Here is a 15,668-nt window from a genome sequence, read left to right as displayed (position 1 = left end):
CAACAATTTTCTCTGGAAGTAGAGATCAGTTGAAAAAGTCATATTGCAGTTGCAGATGAAGATTCGTGGGAAGAACATCCAGATGGAAAAACCAACTAGTAAGAAGTTTGCAGGTGGAGATGGGGTTTTCATGTTTGAGGAAGAAAAAAAGAGGTGGAGTAAGACTGTCAGGCAATGGGTGAGAAGAGAATGAGATGAAAGGAGACAGACAACGTGCCAAGAATATGCTGTGGAATGTGGGCCAGAGTACAAGTAAAATTAGGTTGTAGCTTTCCTATATGTAAATTGCACCATTTATTACTGTTTCAGAGAGATTGGATTACTATTTTATGAATTTTCTGGTTTGTTACTTTTAAGAATATGTTATATTTATCTTTTATCTGTAGTCTACTTGAATAATGTTTCATCTGTAACTATAAATGTACCATAAATTATTTTTCTTTCTGGTGGAAATTATAGAAATATAATTTATCAGAAATCCTATTTTCACAGAGCACAAATTTCTAGCAATATTGTGAAAGAAGTTTCTTGAAATACTTCTCATGTATGTAAAAACCTTAATAGATAATTTCTCAAAATTTGACAATTTTACATATTTGCATGAAAATATCAATTGTCATTGACTTGTGTCCCCCAAATTTATAAGTTGAATCCCTAACAGTCAATGTAACTGTATTTGGAGATAAGAACTTTAAGGAGGTAATTTAGATAAAGGGAATAATAAAGGTGGTCCCATAATTCAATAGGGCTGGTGTCCTCATCAGAAGAGGAAGAGACATCTGAAGCAGGTCTGCACAGAGGAGAAGCCATGCTGGGATACAATGAGAGGGCATCTGTCAGCAAGCCAAGGAGAGAAGCCTCAGGAGAAACCACAGCTATCGACACCTTGATTTTAGACTTCCAACCTCCAGAAATGTGAGAAATACATTTATGTTGTTTTAGCCACCCACTCTGTGATACCGTATTATGGCAGCCCTAGATGACTAATATACAAATAACTAGTTGTGAAACTGAAAACTTCTGAAAAATCTTTATAAAACATCAAATATTATTAACCTTGATTGTAAAAAGACTGAATTTTCTTTCTACTATCTTTATATAAAAAGATAATACAAAATATTTGTAATATGAATACGAAGTCAAAAATGTAAGAAAAAAGTATTATAGAGATGTATTAGGTAGCTGATTAAAAATGTTATTTTTCTAGAGTTTGCAATCCTTGTTATTTTTGCACCGATTTTTAAAATGTGAAATTTTTGCTTTTTGTCCTTATTCTAAGTGTTCACTCTCATATTTGAGTATGCATTTGTAATTTTGAATTAATTTCTTAAAGTAGGCTCCTCAAATTGAGTAAACCTCAGGTTTTACATAATCTGAATCTATCCCTGGTTAAAAGTTCTGGCTTTAAAACCAGAGTGACCTGAATCTGCACACAACTTCAGTATTATCACTGTCTGTAACTTGGGAAATATTTCAAAGGACTTAGGTCTTCTATAACAACACCTACCGCATGAGAGTGTTGTGTTAATTAAATGGCATAGCCGCATATAAAATAACTAGCAGAGTTCTCTTCTTATACTTCTTTGGTGGGCTTCAAAATATTGTACCCCAACAAAAGTGACACATGACAACAAAAGTGTATTGTTACACTTTTTTTGGGGTACAATATTTTGTTTAAGGTCTTGTGTCACTTAATGATAGGGATACATTCTGAGGAATGTGTTGTTAGGTAATTTTGTCATTATGTGAACATCATAGATTCTACTTATGCAAACCTAGATGGTTGAACTTACTACACATCTGGGCTTTATGGTAAGGCCTATTGCTCCTAGGCTACAAACCTGTACAGTATGTGATAGTAATGAATATTGTCACCAATTATTACACATTGGTATTTATGTATCTAAACATAGCTAAATATTTTTTAAAGGTACATTAAAAGCATTATAAAAGATAAAAAATGGCCAGGTGCAGTGGGTCGCACCTATCATCCCAACACTTTGGATAGACAAGGTAGGAGGATCACCTGAGCATAGGAGTTTAAGACCAAGCTTAGGAACATAGTGAGACACTGTCTCTAATAAAGCAAACAAAAATTAGCCAGGTATGGTGGCATGCAACTGTGGTTCCAGCTACTTGGGGGGCTGAGATGGGAGGATCACTTAAGCCCAGGAGTTTGAAGCTACAGTAAGCCATGATCGTGCCATTGCACTCCAGCTTGGGTGACAGAATGAGACACGGTCTTGGGAAATTTTTTTAAAATTAAAATTTAAAATGATACATATTTCTGAACCCCTTGAGTCCTATAAAGAAAAATTGAATATCAAATTTTATAGGCCAGCTACATTATAATCTTATGGGACCACTATTATATATGCAATCTGCTATTAATCAAAATGTCATTATGCAGTGAGTGACTATATATACATTTATGTAAATAATACATTATAAAAGAAATGAACAATAAACATTTATTAACATATTTTAATGAGCTTTTGATGTTCCTAATAAAGTTAGACTGCTATGGTTTTAATGTATGTTTTTCCCCAAATTTATATGTTGGAATTTAAACTTCAAAATAATGTAAGAAGAGGTGAGGCCCTTAGAAGGTGTTTAGCTCATGGGTGCTCCACACGCAAAATGGAATTAGAGCCTTTATAGAAAGACTTGAGGGAAATAGCTAGACCCTTTCTTGCCCTTCTTCCCTTCTGACTTCCTCCAGTAAGGACACAGAATTTGTCCCACTCAGAGGATGCAGCAATACGGCACCATCTCAGAAGCAGAGAGTAACCCTTCGCCAGACACCTCTGCTGGCCCCTTGATCTTGGACTTTCCAGCCTTCAGACCTGCGAGAAATAGAGTTCTATTCTTTATGAATTATCCAGTCTGTGGTATTTATAGTTATAATATCAGGAATAAACTAAGGCCCAGGGGAATTTTATTAAAAGGGAAAATATGAAGTCGCTGCAATCCTAATGGAAAGGCACAAGGAAAAGGAAGGTACAAAACTGAAGAGTGAAAAGTATAGAAACTGACTCTACAATGTTGTTCTGGGTTAGCCCAGTGGGAACAGAAATTAGGCCTATCATCTCCACCAACCTCAGAAGATGAGAATAACTGAGAAAGTTCACCCAATGTATCTAATATTATGTAGAACTATTTAGGTCAAATTCTTTTTTCACAGGACTATAAAAAATTACAGATGATGCCTATGTCTGTGCATATTTATTCAGTCTCTCATTTAAACAGAAAGTCAATTCAGATGCTTTGTTTCCCATATACATAGAGACAGTTTGAGCCACAGTTAAGGTTTCTAGGATTTAATGGCCAAGCTATAGGAAATTTATCTATGTAACTGCTGCACCAAATTCTTTAATATGTCATTTTCTTCACTTTTATTTTATTTCCCTTACTTCTGTTTAAGAAAATTTTCAGGTCCAAACATCTTGTTTAAACTCATTATTATTATTTTTTTTGTATTTCAATCTCTTTCACATTTCTGTCCACTTTATTTTTTTTCTTTTTTCTCTTTCATGAGTTTGTCCCCAGTTGGCATCTTCTCTTCTATGCTAGGATTTATTTTTTTTTAAAAAAGTTTTAGATGAAATGAAAGATATGAGAGATATAAATGAAAGTGGCATAAAAACTCCAAAGCTAAGGAAGATAATAGAAGGAGACATTTTAAAATTAAATGCAAACAGTGGCTCAGAGAGTACAAACAAAAGCAGGTGGAAAGAGGACAATCTCCAGCATCCAGAACCAGATATGGTTCTAAAAGGTCAGTGCATGAAGCACACAGCCAGGTCAGCAAACATTTCTCTCTCCTCTGGCCAGAGAAGTAAATAGAAAATTCACAGGAGACTTGAACAGTAAAGGAACAGTAAATAAAATTGCTACTTGGACGCCAAAGAGACAAGATTTGCACCAAACAAGAGTTTGAAGTTTAAAAATCACATGAAGGCACCTGAGGCTAGATCCACAAAAATTTCTGAAGACATAAATATTCTGATAAGGTCTGAGATATTGTTGAAAAACTAAATTCTCTAACAGAAAAGAGATGAGAGTTTAATTTCTTTTGTTTTCTCTTTCCTAGCTGTGTGACCTGTTAAAATTTATTCAACCCCTCCGAGCCTCAGTTACCTATCAATCATTAACTGAACAACACATGTCAGGTCATCACATAGATTAAATACATGAAAATTGCTGAGGACAGTATAACACAAAATAAAACCTTACCAAATTGTAGTTTGCTTCCTAAGAGACTGGATTACTAAATTGAGAGACTGTTTCCGTGGTCAATAAAACTGAAAAAAAGTATAATCTGAACATAGTTCTGGATTGTTATTTAGAAGGTGTGCAAAATTGTAAATGACTCATTCTCATAAAAAAGCAGCTTTCTTTGGTTCTTATATGCCTCAGGCTCTCCACAGCCAAAAAATGAATTAGATAAATGAACAAGTTCTGGGTAAGATTCAAGTACATACTTCATTGGAGTACTTCAGAATAAAGGTAAGATTGACCTGAACTCTTTTTTATTTTTTGTCTAAGATTTCTTGAGTATATTCAGTCAACTTTCCCTTTTCAGCTCCAACAGGCTGCTGCAATAACTATGATGAATAAAATGTACTATTTGCTTAGTTAGGACAATTAGGTCCTTAGATTTCATCGATCACCCATCGTGAATCCTCTATCAAACCATGTATCGAAGCTGACAATAAATAGCAGCATTCCTATATAACAAATTTATTTTCTGTTCTCTCTTTTGTATATTTGATATATAATAGAAAAACAAAGAACAAGAGTTCTTAGCATAGGTAATCTCAAATGGAGCACTATGTTGCTGGGTAAATAAGAGCCATCTTTGCTTCATGGAAATTAGACTTTTTCATATTGACATTCAGCATCATCTAGAAAGTAGTGCTCTATCCAGTTCAAGCTGTCTGCACAAGAGCTGTCTGCAAAACCAGCTTTAGCTAGTGGATGTGTCAAGTAATTTACTTTTCACTAACTAAAGATTTATTAAACATTTTTTAGCAACACTGTCCTGGGCTATGAAGGGATACAAAAGTTATATATGTTCCAACCCTCAAAGGAAATATTGTATCCTTGCATCAATAAGGGAACCAGGAATGGAACAATGGAAAATATTGGAAGTTTATAGTAAGTAGAATTGTAAGTAAAATGATAACAAACAGGTAAAATCACATATAGGAAATTTAGCATCAAAATTTGGCCTATAGACCAGGGATAATCAAACTTAACTATGTATCATAATCACCTGGAAGGCTTGGTGAGTTGCTGATTTAATAAGTAGCTTGGGTTGAGGCCCAAGAATTTGGATGTCTAGCATTCACATGTGATGTAGCTGCTACAAAGGGGATTGCAATTTGCAAAACATACCTAGAGCACCAGAAAGCCATTTAAAGATCAGTCTAGTTAATTTCAGATAACTTCTGTATCTTGTAGAGACGGCACATTGTGATGCCCATAATATACATATACACACACACATGTGCAGGTGCACACACACACACGAGCACACACACACCGCAGAAAAACATCAGGAATATTTAGCTGGATTGCGTTGGGAGTTTCTTTCTCCCGTTAGAGATCCTCAGCCTCAGCTATTGCTTTTAGATGAACGTGCAGCCTCTCCCTGCTCAGATTCAGATTCCCTTCCTCATCATAGGGTTTTTTTCTGTTAACCACAGTGTGTGATTTCACATGTTAATATAAAAACAATTCAGAAATACTGGGGAAAATATTTCTGTCTGTAGTTGCTCCTCTGATATTTATGAGACCCACCTGGTTTCCTTACTTGTGGAGTTTCTAGATGATAGTACAACATTTAAACATATTTTTAAAAATATTATTACAAATATTAACTAAAATTACTGAAAAACTAATATTCTTTTAAAATTATAATTTTACAATTATGACATAAGTACTCTACACTTATACAATACTTAGGAAAAAAATCCCCTAGTTAGATGAAGCAATCATTTTTTGTAGATTCTCATTTTCCCTTTCTTCTATTCATGTATATACCATGTTTCAAAGAATAAGATCAGGACTTGCATTTTGATCTGTAACCTGTTTTTGTGATGTAACAATCCACTATAAATCACCTTCATGTCAACAAAAATGTATCTAAAATATGAGATCACACAACATTTTAAAAGGTATGACTTTTCAACAATGTTTTTTAATTTTCTCCCTTATTTCCTGGTTTTAGGGAATTGAATATATAACTTAAAAGACTAGTTTGTTTTATATTGTGAATTTCTATTATTGGCTGTTTGTACTTTCCTGCCTGTAAGTATAATTGAGGTATGACTGTGCTTTCTATTACTGAATATATCTTATCTGTTTTTCAGGTCCACCATAGATTTGAAAGCATAAAGCCACCTATCAATAAAGACATATGTACAACTGACTCCATGAAAAAATGTAGCTTTCTTTGATTAGATGCCTGACACTTTCTGAAGGACCTTGAGAATTTTACTCATTTATGGAAAGATAATTTCCTACTAATGAAACGTGGGATTAAAAGTTGAATCAAAGAAAATTCAATAGCTAATTATAATCTGTGACAATTGGTGTCTCTTAACCAGTGAGATGATCTGTAACTAACAGAATTATTGCTAGGAGACAGGGAAAAATAAATATTTTTTTAAAAGATTCAGGAAAAAATATTTATCAAGTTTGATGGAAAATATATAGATTTATTAATTCATTTATAAACAGCATAATATCCAATGTTATGTTCTTATTAATTACGAGTTTTGGTGAGTCATTTTGAAGAATTTAAGAATGTTTTATAGAAGCTAGCTAATTTTATTTTGTTCCTTTTTAAATAAATTTTAAAATGAAATAATAAGTCACAGGAGTTTTTCTCACATGTAAATCTCTAAGTCAGACTATTGATGAGAACATTTAAAACAGTCAGTGCTGAATCATCACCAAAGTCCATATTTAGTTGAAATGCACATTGATCACCTGAGAGATGAGAATTCCCTCAACCATTACACAATTGCTGAATATGTCTTCAGTACTAGGCATTATGATAGTAGAGAATGAAAAGATGAATTAAAACATCATTAAAATTGCAGTATATATTTTAGTAGAGAATAAAAAAGAAAATCGATTACTATATAAATTGTTAAGTTAGCCTAAAAACAGAGGAAGTTGGGATTAGGCAATCTTAGTTTATTTGTAACATCAAGCTATCTTTCATGACTCACCTTGAGATTCCATGAAAGTTTTCTTTTTTTTTTTTTTAACTTATTTTAAGTTCAGAGGTATAAGTGTAGGTTTGTTACATAGGTAAACTTGTGTCATGGGAGTTTGTTGTACAGATTATTTCATCACCTAGTATTAAGCCTAGTGCCCATTAGTTGTTTTCTTGATCCTCTCACTCCTTCCAACTTCCACCTTCCAAAAGGCTCCAGTGTGTGTTGTTCCCCTCTGTGTGTCCATGTGTTCTCATCATTTAGTGCCCACTTATAAGTGAGAACAGGTAGTATTTGGTTTTCTGTCCCTGCATTAGTTTAGTAAGGATAATGACCTCCAGCTCCATCCATGTCCCTGACACATGGTCTCATTCTTTTTTATGGCTGCATAGTATTCTATACTGTATGTGTACCACCTTATACAGTGTTGTGTCTGGAGTTGGTTCCTTCCAGTGGGTTCTTGGTCTCACTGACTTCAAGAATGAAGCCATGGATCTTTGCAGTAAGTGTTACAGCTCTTAAAGGTGGCATGGACCCAAAGAGTGAGCAGCAGCAAAAGTTATTGTGAAGAGCAAAAGAACAAAACTTTGGCAGCATAGAAGGGGACCCAAGCAGGTTGCCACTGCTGGCTGGGGTGGCCAGCTTTTATTCCCTTCTTTGTCCCCACTCACGTCCTACTGATTGTTCCATTTTACAGAGTGCTGATTGATGCATTTACAATCCTTTAGCTAGACACAGAGTGCTGATTGGTGCGTTTTTACAGAGTACTGATTGGGGCATTTACAGTCCTTTAGCTAGACATAGAGCACTGATTGGTGCATTTTTACAGAGTGCTGATTGGTGCATTTAAAATCCTTTAGCTAGACACAGAGTACTGACTGGTGCATCTACAATCCTCTAGCTAGACACAGAGCTCTGATTGGTGTGTTTTTACAGAGTGCTGATTGGTGCATTTACAATCCTTTAGCTAGACAGAAAAGTTCTCCAAGTCCCCACTCGACCCAGGAAGTCCAGCTGACTTCACCTCTCAATCCCCCCTCTAAACAGGACACTCCAAATGCTGTTGGGAATTGGGCAATGACTGCTCTAGCTAATTCCTGCTAGATATGGGACAAAGAAGATGCCCTGCAGTTGTAGTGTCCTCCAGAGGGGAACTCTTTAGGCCAGTCAAAGGGCCAGTGGGTCGGTCCAGGGGTCCTCGGTAGAAGTTGTTAGTTGAGCTCATTTGGGGTTCCATTTGTAAGACCATCTGTAGCTTGATGGCCTCGATCCTAGAGGAAACACATTTGACAAGGAGATTAAAAATACAGGACCCAAAGGCAAGTAATAGCAAGATGTCTGTCACGGTACCTAGAAAGGGGAGAAGTCATGTCACCCAACTCCAGAGGTCAGTATAAGAGTTTGAAAGGCATTGTCTGATTTCAGAACCCTTTTCCTATAAACTTTGGGTGGTGTCTTATACTATTCCTGACTGGTTAGTGTAAAAGCAACACTCCTCCCCCAAGAAGGTGCAGAGTCCTCCTTTCTCAGTAGTAAGGAGGTCTAGGCCTCAGCAGTTTTGTAGAGTCACTGCTGCCAAAGAGTCTATTTTGGACTGTAGAGTAAGGATAGATTTTGTTATTTCTTGCAAACTGTCTGAGAAATCCTTTGAGAGTGTGTGGTAGTAGGATAATACATGTTAAACTGTTGACTTTTAGCAAACTTTACTTTTGTTGAAAATTTGTAAGTTTGGGATTTCAATTATTCTTTGCTATTAATAAGACCTCGTTCAGTCCATATTAACTTAAAATTGGTATAGATGGCTCCTTCCTGATTCTGTAAGTACTTTAAGGTTTAGCTGAGTGCAAACAGCTCACACGTTTGAGAAGACCAATTATTAGGCAATTTTCCTAACTCTGCTTCTACAAGAGTTTCCTTATCACTTACTGAATACCCATTTTGTCTTTTTCCTTTAATCACCCTGGAGGAACCATCTATCATCCTGTACTAAAGGGAGTTCTTCCTAGGTCTGGTCGGACTTTTGTATGGTAGTTAATTAAGATTTAGATCCCCTGTTATGAAACCTGCTGGGTGAAGGATTTTTGATAGGAAGGCTATGGGTTGTCAGTGAACTCAGTGCTTTTGGGCTACTCCCTTGTTCACACTGACAACAAGGTGGCATTGGAATGTTATAGGGTTGCAGAGAAGACCTTCAATTATCAATTATAGGTTTTAAATTTACTCTGGCTTTTAAAGGAATAGGGTACACTGTGTTTTCTTTACTACTTCCATCTCTCTCTTTCCTTCTCTTTCTGTCTGTCTCTTTCTCTCTGACTCCCTCTTTGTCTGTCTATTCCTCTCTCTCTCTCCCTTTCTCTGACTTTGTCTCTCTCTGTCTCTCTATCTCTTCCTCTCTCTCTCTCTTTCCTCTCTGCTGGTCTTTCCCTGCCTCTGCCAGCCACTTATGCTGCTGTTATCCCCTCTCCTTGCCCTTTTGATGGCTTTTGCCTCAGCAGTGTAAGACTGCCACCTCCTTGGATTTTTGCAGTGTGTACAATAACTCCATGATTTCCTTGTGGTATTTAATGGGGGTTCTCCTAGAGGTTAGGAACTCCCTTTCTTTCCATATTGCAGCATGGGCATGTAGGGTTAGATAAGCATACTTGATATCTGTATACACATTTATTCTTTTTCCCTTTCCCAGTTCTAAGGCTCGGGTAAGTGCCACTAGTTCTGCTAACTGGGTGCTTGTCCCTGGGGGAAGAAGCTTACTTTCAAGTACTGTTACATCACTAACTATGGCGTAACCTGCCTTTTGTATCCCATTCTCCACAAATGAACTTTCATCAGTATATAGGTTAAGGTCAGCATTAGCTAAGGGGACTTCTAAGAGATCCTCGTGGGTGGCATAAGTCTGGATTACAATTTGTTGGCAGTCATACTCGATTGGTTCTCCATCCTCTGGGAGAAAAGTGGCAGGGTTGAGGGCCACACACATGCACATTTGAAGCACCGGTTCCTCAAGAAGTAGGACCTGGTATCTGAGCAGGCAGTTGTCTGATAGCTGTAAACTTCCTTTGGCACCTGGCATGCCATTTACATCATGAGTAGTCCAGACAGTGAGATCCTTTCCTTGTATTATTTTGATGGCCTCTGACACTAAGATGGCCACCACCACAACTACCTGTAAACAGTGAGGCCAGCCTTTTGCTACTATATCAATTTCCTTATTTAGGTATGCCACTGATTTTGGGGTTGTCCCACGAGTCTGAGTAAGGACTCCAAGAGCTATTCCTGCTCTCTGTGTGATGTATAAAGAGAAGTTTTGTCATGTGGGAAGGCTTTAGGCTGGAGCTTGTAATAGGGCCTGCATTAGGGTTTGGAAGGCTGTTTCTGTCTCTGGTTCCCATTCTACTAGGTGAGTATTTGCCCTCTGGGTCTCGTTGATTAGAGTATAGAGTGGTCTGGCCATCTCACTGTATCCAGTGATCCATAGTCAGCAAAAGCCAGTGATTCCAAGGAACCCCCTGCAATTGTTTTAATGTCTTAGGGTGAGGATAAGCCAGTATAGGCTGTATTCATTCCGTGCTGAGGGTCCTGGTTCCTCTGGATAAGATTAGGCCTAAATATTTGACTTCTTGTAAGCACAGCTGGGCCTTCGATTTAGATGCCTTTTACTCTTGATTAGCTAGAAAGTTCAAGAAATCTAGAGTAGCCTGCTGGCATGAGGCTTCCGAACTGGTAGCCAAAAGTAAATCATCCACATACTGAAGGACCAGAGTGCCCAGACTTGAGAAGTGGCTTAGATCTTGGGCCAGTGCCTGACCAAATAGATGAGGGCTATCCCTAAACCCTTGGGGCAAGACTGTCCATGTAAGTTGGGACACGTGTGGTCTGTGGGATCCTGAAAGACAAAGAGAAACTGGAAGTCAGAGAGCAGGGGATTACAGAAGAAGGCATCCTTGAGGTCCAGAACCATAAACCATTCTGCTTACTCTGGTATTTAAGAGAGCAAGGTATAGGGGTTGGGTATAACTGGATATAGAGGAATTACTGCCTCATTGATGAGCCTAAGATCTTGCACTAGTCTCCACTGACCATTCAGTTTTTGTACTCCTAGAATTGTGGTGTTGCAGGAACTGCTGCATTTTCTTACTAAGCTGTGAGATTTTAAATGTCTAACAATATCCTGTAATCCTTTATGAGCTTCATGGCTTAAGGGATATTGCCTTTGATAAGGAAAAGTGGTGGGGTCTTTTAGCCTGATTTGGACTGCACAGGCATTTTTTGTCCTTAAAATTTGTCCTTCCAATGCCCAGACTTTAGGGTTGATTCCCTCCCCAAGCAGGGGAATACAAATGGGTAACTTGTTCCCCATATTAATGTAGATAATGGCTCCAGCTTTGGCAATAGCCTAATATGTCCCTCCCTAATAATGGTGTGGGACTTTCAGGCATAACAAGAAAGGCATGTGAAAAGAGCAAAGTCTCCCAATTACAACTGAGGAGGTGGGAGAAATACCTGGTTACAGGCTGTCCCAGGATTCCTCAGATGGTAACAGACCTTGAGGAAAGCCATCCGGGACAGGAGATTAACACTGAGAAGACTGCACCAGTGTACAGGAGGAAGTCAATTTCCTGGCCCTCAATGGTTAAACATACCTGGGGCTCAGTGAGGGTTATAACATGAGCTGGCACTTGCCCAGGGCACCCTCAGTCCTGTTGTTGGATCATCCGGCTGGGGGCTTCTGGCCCAGAGAACCTTTGTCCTCTGGGGCAATGTGCCTTCCAGTGATTGCCTTGGCAGAGAGGACATGGGTGAGGGGCAGCTTGTTTCTTGTTGGACAATCTTTTTTAAAAGTGTCCTTGCAAACAACACTGATAACAAACCCCACTGGGTGACTGGTCTGTTCCATCTTCTGTCCTCTCCAAACCACCAAGGTTTGTTTGTCTGAGGGCCATGACTAAGGCTGTGGCCTTTCTCTGATCTTGCTTTTCCTTTTTGGCCTGTTCCTCTTGGTCCCTATTATAGAACACCAAGGTTGTCAGGTTTAGTGATGCCTCCAGATATTGTTCAGGGCCCAGGGCTCGCTTTTGGAGACTTCTCCTGATATCTGTGGCTGATTGGGTAATAAACTTATCTTTTAGGATCAATTGACCCTCGAGTGAGTCGGGTGACAGGGGAGTATATTTTCTTAAGGCCTCCCGAAGCCACTCAAGAAAGGCTGAAGGATTTTCTTCTTTTCCCTGAGTTATGATGGACATCATTGAATAATTCATGGGCTTTTTCCCAATTCTCCTTAGTCCTTCTAGAACACAGGTCAATAGATGTTTACAAGTACAGTCCCCATGATCTGAGTAAAGGTTCCAGTGGGGATCCATACCGGGGATGGCTTGCTGACCAGTAGGGAATATGTCCCTTTCTTCAGCTGTCATTCTATCATTTACTTGACTAAGATACCAGGTATCTCCAAACTCTCAGGCTGCAGCTACAGCTGCATTCTTTTCATTAAAGGCCAGGGTTTGATATAATAGCATGACATCTCTCCAAGTGAGGTGAAAGGTTTGCCCTAGACCCTGTAGGACATCTATGTATGTATCAGGATCATCTGAAAACTTCCCCTGGTCTGCCTTGATCTGCTTTAAATCAGAGAGGGAGAAGGGGACATGCACCCATGTTGGGCCAAATTCCCTTCCCCCTACAGCTTGAAGGGGACATGCACCCATGTTGGGCCAAATTCCCTTCCCCCTACAGCTTGAAGGGGACATAACTGATAGCCAGGGGGGTTCTGCGGTCCCTTGGAGATTTCTTTGCTTGTTTCCTTCTGGGCAGGGGAGATTAGAGGAGGCTTATCATTAATAGGAAGGAGAGCTATAGGAAGGCTAGGATATGGGGGTAAGCTGAGAGGTCCTCTTGTGGGATGTAAATTGCAAGCTTTGCACAGTTGTGGATTTTCCTTCAATGAAAAGAAAGATTGGACATAAGGTATTTCACTCCATTTGCCTTCCCTCTTACAGAAAAGGTCAAGCTGCAGGATAGTATTGTAATATATACTTCCCTCAGGTGGCCATTTTTCCCTATCAGAGAGAAAATATTCAGGCCAGGCTGTAGTGCAGAAAAAATGAGTCACTTCTTTTTCAGGGTTTGCAGGTCATATTGGTCCCAATGGCTTAGGATGCATTTCAAGGGTGAGCCTGTTGATGACTGAGTGTTTCCCATCTGAAAGAAAAAACCACCTGTGGTTTTGGTTTGTTTTCCCCCTTTTACCTAAGAACTCACAACGGTCCCTGGACCCTGCTGATCAGAATAGTTGCACTCACCGACGCAGCAACAGAAACACTAGTTTTCCTCCTAGACCACAAGGAGGACCAAGGAAGGTCGGATTTGGTGGCCATTACTGACACATTCTCAAAAACCTGCACCCTTGCTTGTCCTCCTAGACCACAAAGAGGACTGAGAAAAATCAGATTTAGTGGCCCTTACCGATGCATTCTCAAAAACCTAAGAATGTTAGAGTCCTAAGCATTCTCCTGTTAGTATTGGGACATTACCCCTGTCCTATAAAGATGTTATTCCCCAAAAATAAAGTGGAGGGCCATACCCTGAAGAAGGGAAGGGATCTCCAGGGTTGGAAGAGTGACATGTTTTGTCCTCACTTCTCATCATGTGAATAGGAAGGATATAATTTCTGAGGCTCCCCATATCTTAGCTTCAGGAATAGCCTTTGTTAGGCCTGCTTGTCTGAGGAGGGATCCTAAAATTCCAGATAGTCCCCACCTCTGACAAGGCTTTGGGCAAAAATTATGTCTTTCTGATTGGTGAGCCTGGGTTCCTAAAGAAGGAAACAGAGTCCTGAGGTTTATAATAGAAATCATTCTTACAGGTGAAACCAGAAAAGCACCAGAGACAGGGAGTGGTTTTTAGAAGCAGGACTAGCTTTGGAGAAGAGAAACAAGAGGAAGTTTGTCTGACAGGCATTAGGACCCAGGAGGCAAGGTTCAGGATAGATAGGATAAATGGGTGAATCTCAGTTGGGTGACATGACTTTAAGAGTTCCGCTCATGGCTGCAGGGTCAACCAACTTTTTGTCAAGACCCCGTAGCTGAATGGCTTTCCTCTCTGTTGACCCTTGGCTCAGCCCAGAAGTACAGGAAAAATGGAAGCTGGTTCCAGGCAAACCAATGGTCCCAACTCCAAAGAGCCATGGGTTGTTAGAGAGCTCTTTCCCAGAAAGCCTGACACCCATGTCTTTAGTCCGGCAGCCATGCTGGTTGCTTTTAATTGGCTGGCAGGTGCCTAGTATTTAGCCCCTGAATTCTAAGGAAAAATAGGACAGACTAGCAAGTGAAAGGTGTCCAATGGTACTCAGCACTTGGCTATCATCCCATCGTGGTTGCCAAAATGTGTCCGGAGTTGGTTCCTTCCAGTGGGTTCTTGGTCTTGCTGACTTCAAGAATGAAGCCAAGGACCTTCATGTGAGTGTTACAGCTCTTAAAGGTGGCACGGGCCCAAAGAGAGAGCAGCAGCAAGTTTTACTGTGAAGAGCGAAAAAACAAAGATTCCACAGCATGGAAGGGGACCCGAGAGGGTTGCCACTGCTGGCTGAGGTGGCCAGCTTTTATTCCCTTATTTGTCCCTGCCCATGTCCTGCTGATTGGCCCATTTTACAGAGTGCTGATTGGTGCATTTACAATCCTTTAGCTAGACACAGAGTGCTGATTGGCGTGTTTTTACACAGTGCTGATTGTTGCATTTACAATCCTTTGGCTAGACACAGAGCACTGATGGGCGCATTTTTACAGAGTACTGATTGGTGCATTTACAGTCCTTTAGCTAGACACAGATTGCTGATTGGTGCGTTTTTACAGAGTGCTGACTGGTGCATTTACAATCCTTTAGCTAGACACAGAATGCTGATTGGTGTGTTTATAATCCTCTAGCTAGACAGAAACGTTCTCCAAGTCCCCACTTGACCCAGGAAGTTCAGCTGGCTTCACCTCTCCATGTGATGGTTAATATTGAGTGTTAACTTGATTGGACTGAAGGATGCAAAGTATTGTCCCTGGGTGTCTGTAAGGATGTTGCCAAAGGAGATTAACATTTGAGTCAGTGGACTGGGGAAAGGCAGATGTACTCTCAATCTGGGTGGGCACCATCTAGTCAGCAACCAGTGCAGCTAGGATAAAAGCAGGCCAAAGGACATGGAAGGACTAGACTAGCTAAATCTTCTGGCCTCCATCTTTTTCCAGTGCTGGATGCTTCCTGCCCTCGAACATTGCACTCCAAGTTCTTCAGCTTTTGGATGCTTGGACCTACACCAGTGGTTAACAAGGGGCTCTCAGGCCTTTGTCCATAGACTGAAGGCTACACTGTCAGCTTCCCTACTTTTGAGGTATGGAGACTCAGGCTGGCTTTCTTGCTCTTTAGCTTGCAGATGGCCTATTTTGGGACTCTCCT

General features: G+C 39.6%; 1 long non-coding RNA gene across 2 annotated transcripts in view; it reads left to right on the top strand.

Annotated features, from left to right (window-relative positions):
* The window catches only part of LOC104006012 (uncharacterized), an 85,343-nt gene extending 82,861 nt beyond the window's left edge, over positions 1 to 2,482 (top strand). For both annotated transcript variants that reach the window (XR_010156509.1, XR_010156512.1), the window contains one exon: positions 747 to 2,482. This is a non-coding gene — a long non-coding RNA (uncharacterized LOC104006012). The remainder of the gene's footprint in view (positions 1 to 746) is intronic.
* Positions 2,483 to 15,668: the final 13,186 nt, after the last annotated feature.

Source organism: Pan troglodytes, chromosome 3 (genome assembly GCF_028858775.2).
Source record: "Pan troglodytes isolate AG18354 chromosome 3, NHGRI_mPanTro3-v2.0_pri, whole genome shotgun sequence".
In the NCBI taxonomy this organism is placed as follows: domain Eukaryota; kingdom Metazoa; phylum Chordata; class Mammalia; order Primates; family Hominidae; genus Pan; species Pan troglodytes.
Note: the sequence above shows the minus strand (reverse complement) of the source record. Positions and strands in the feature narration are given on the sequence as shown.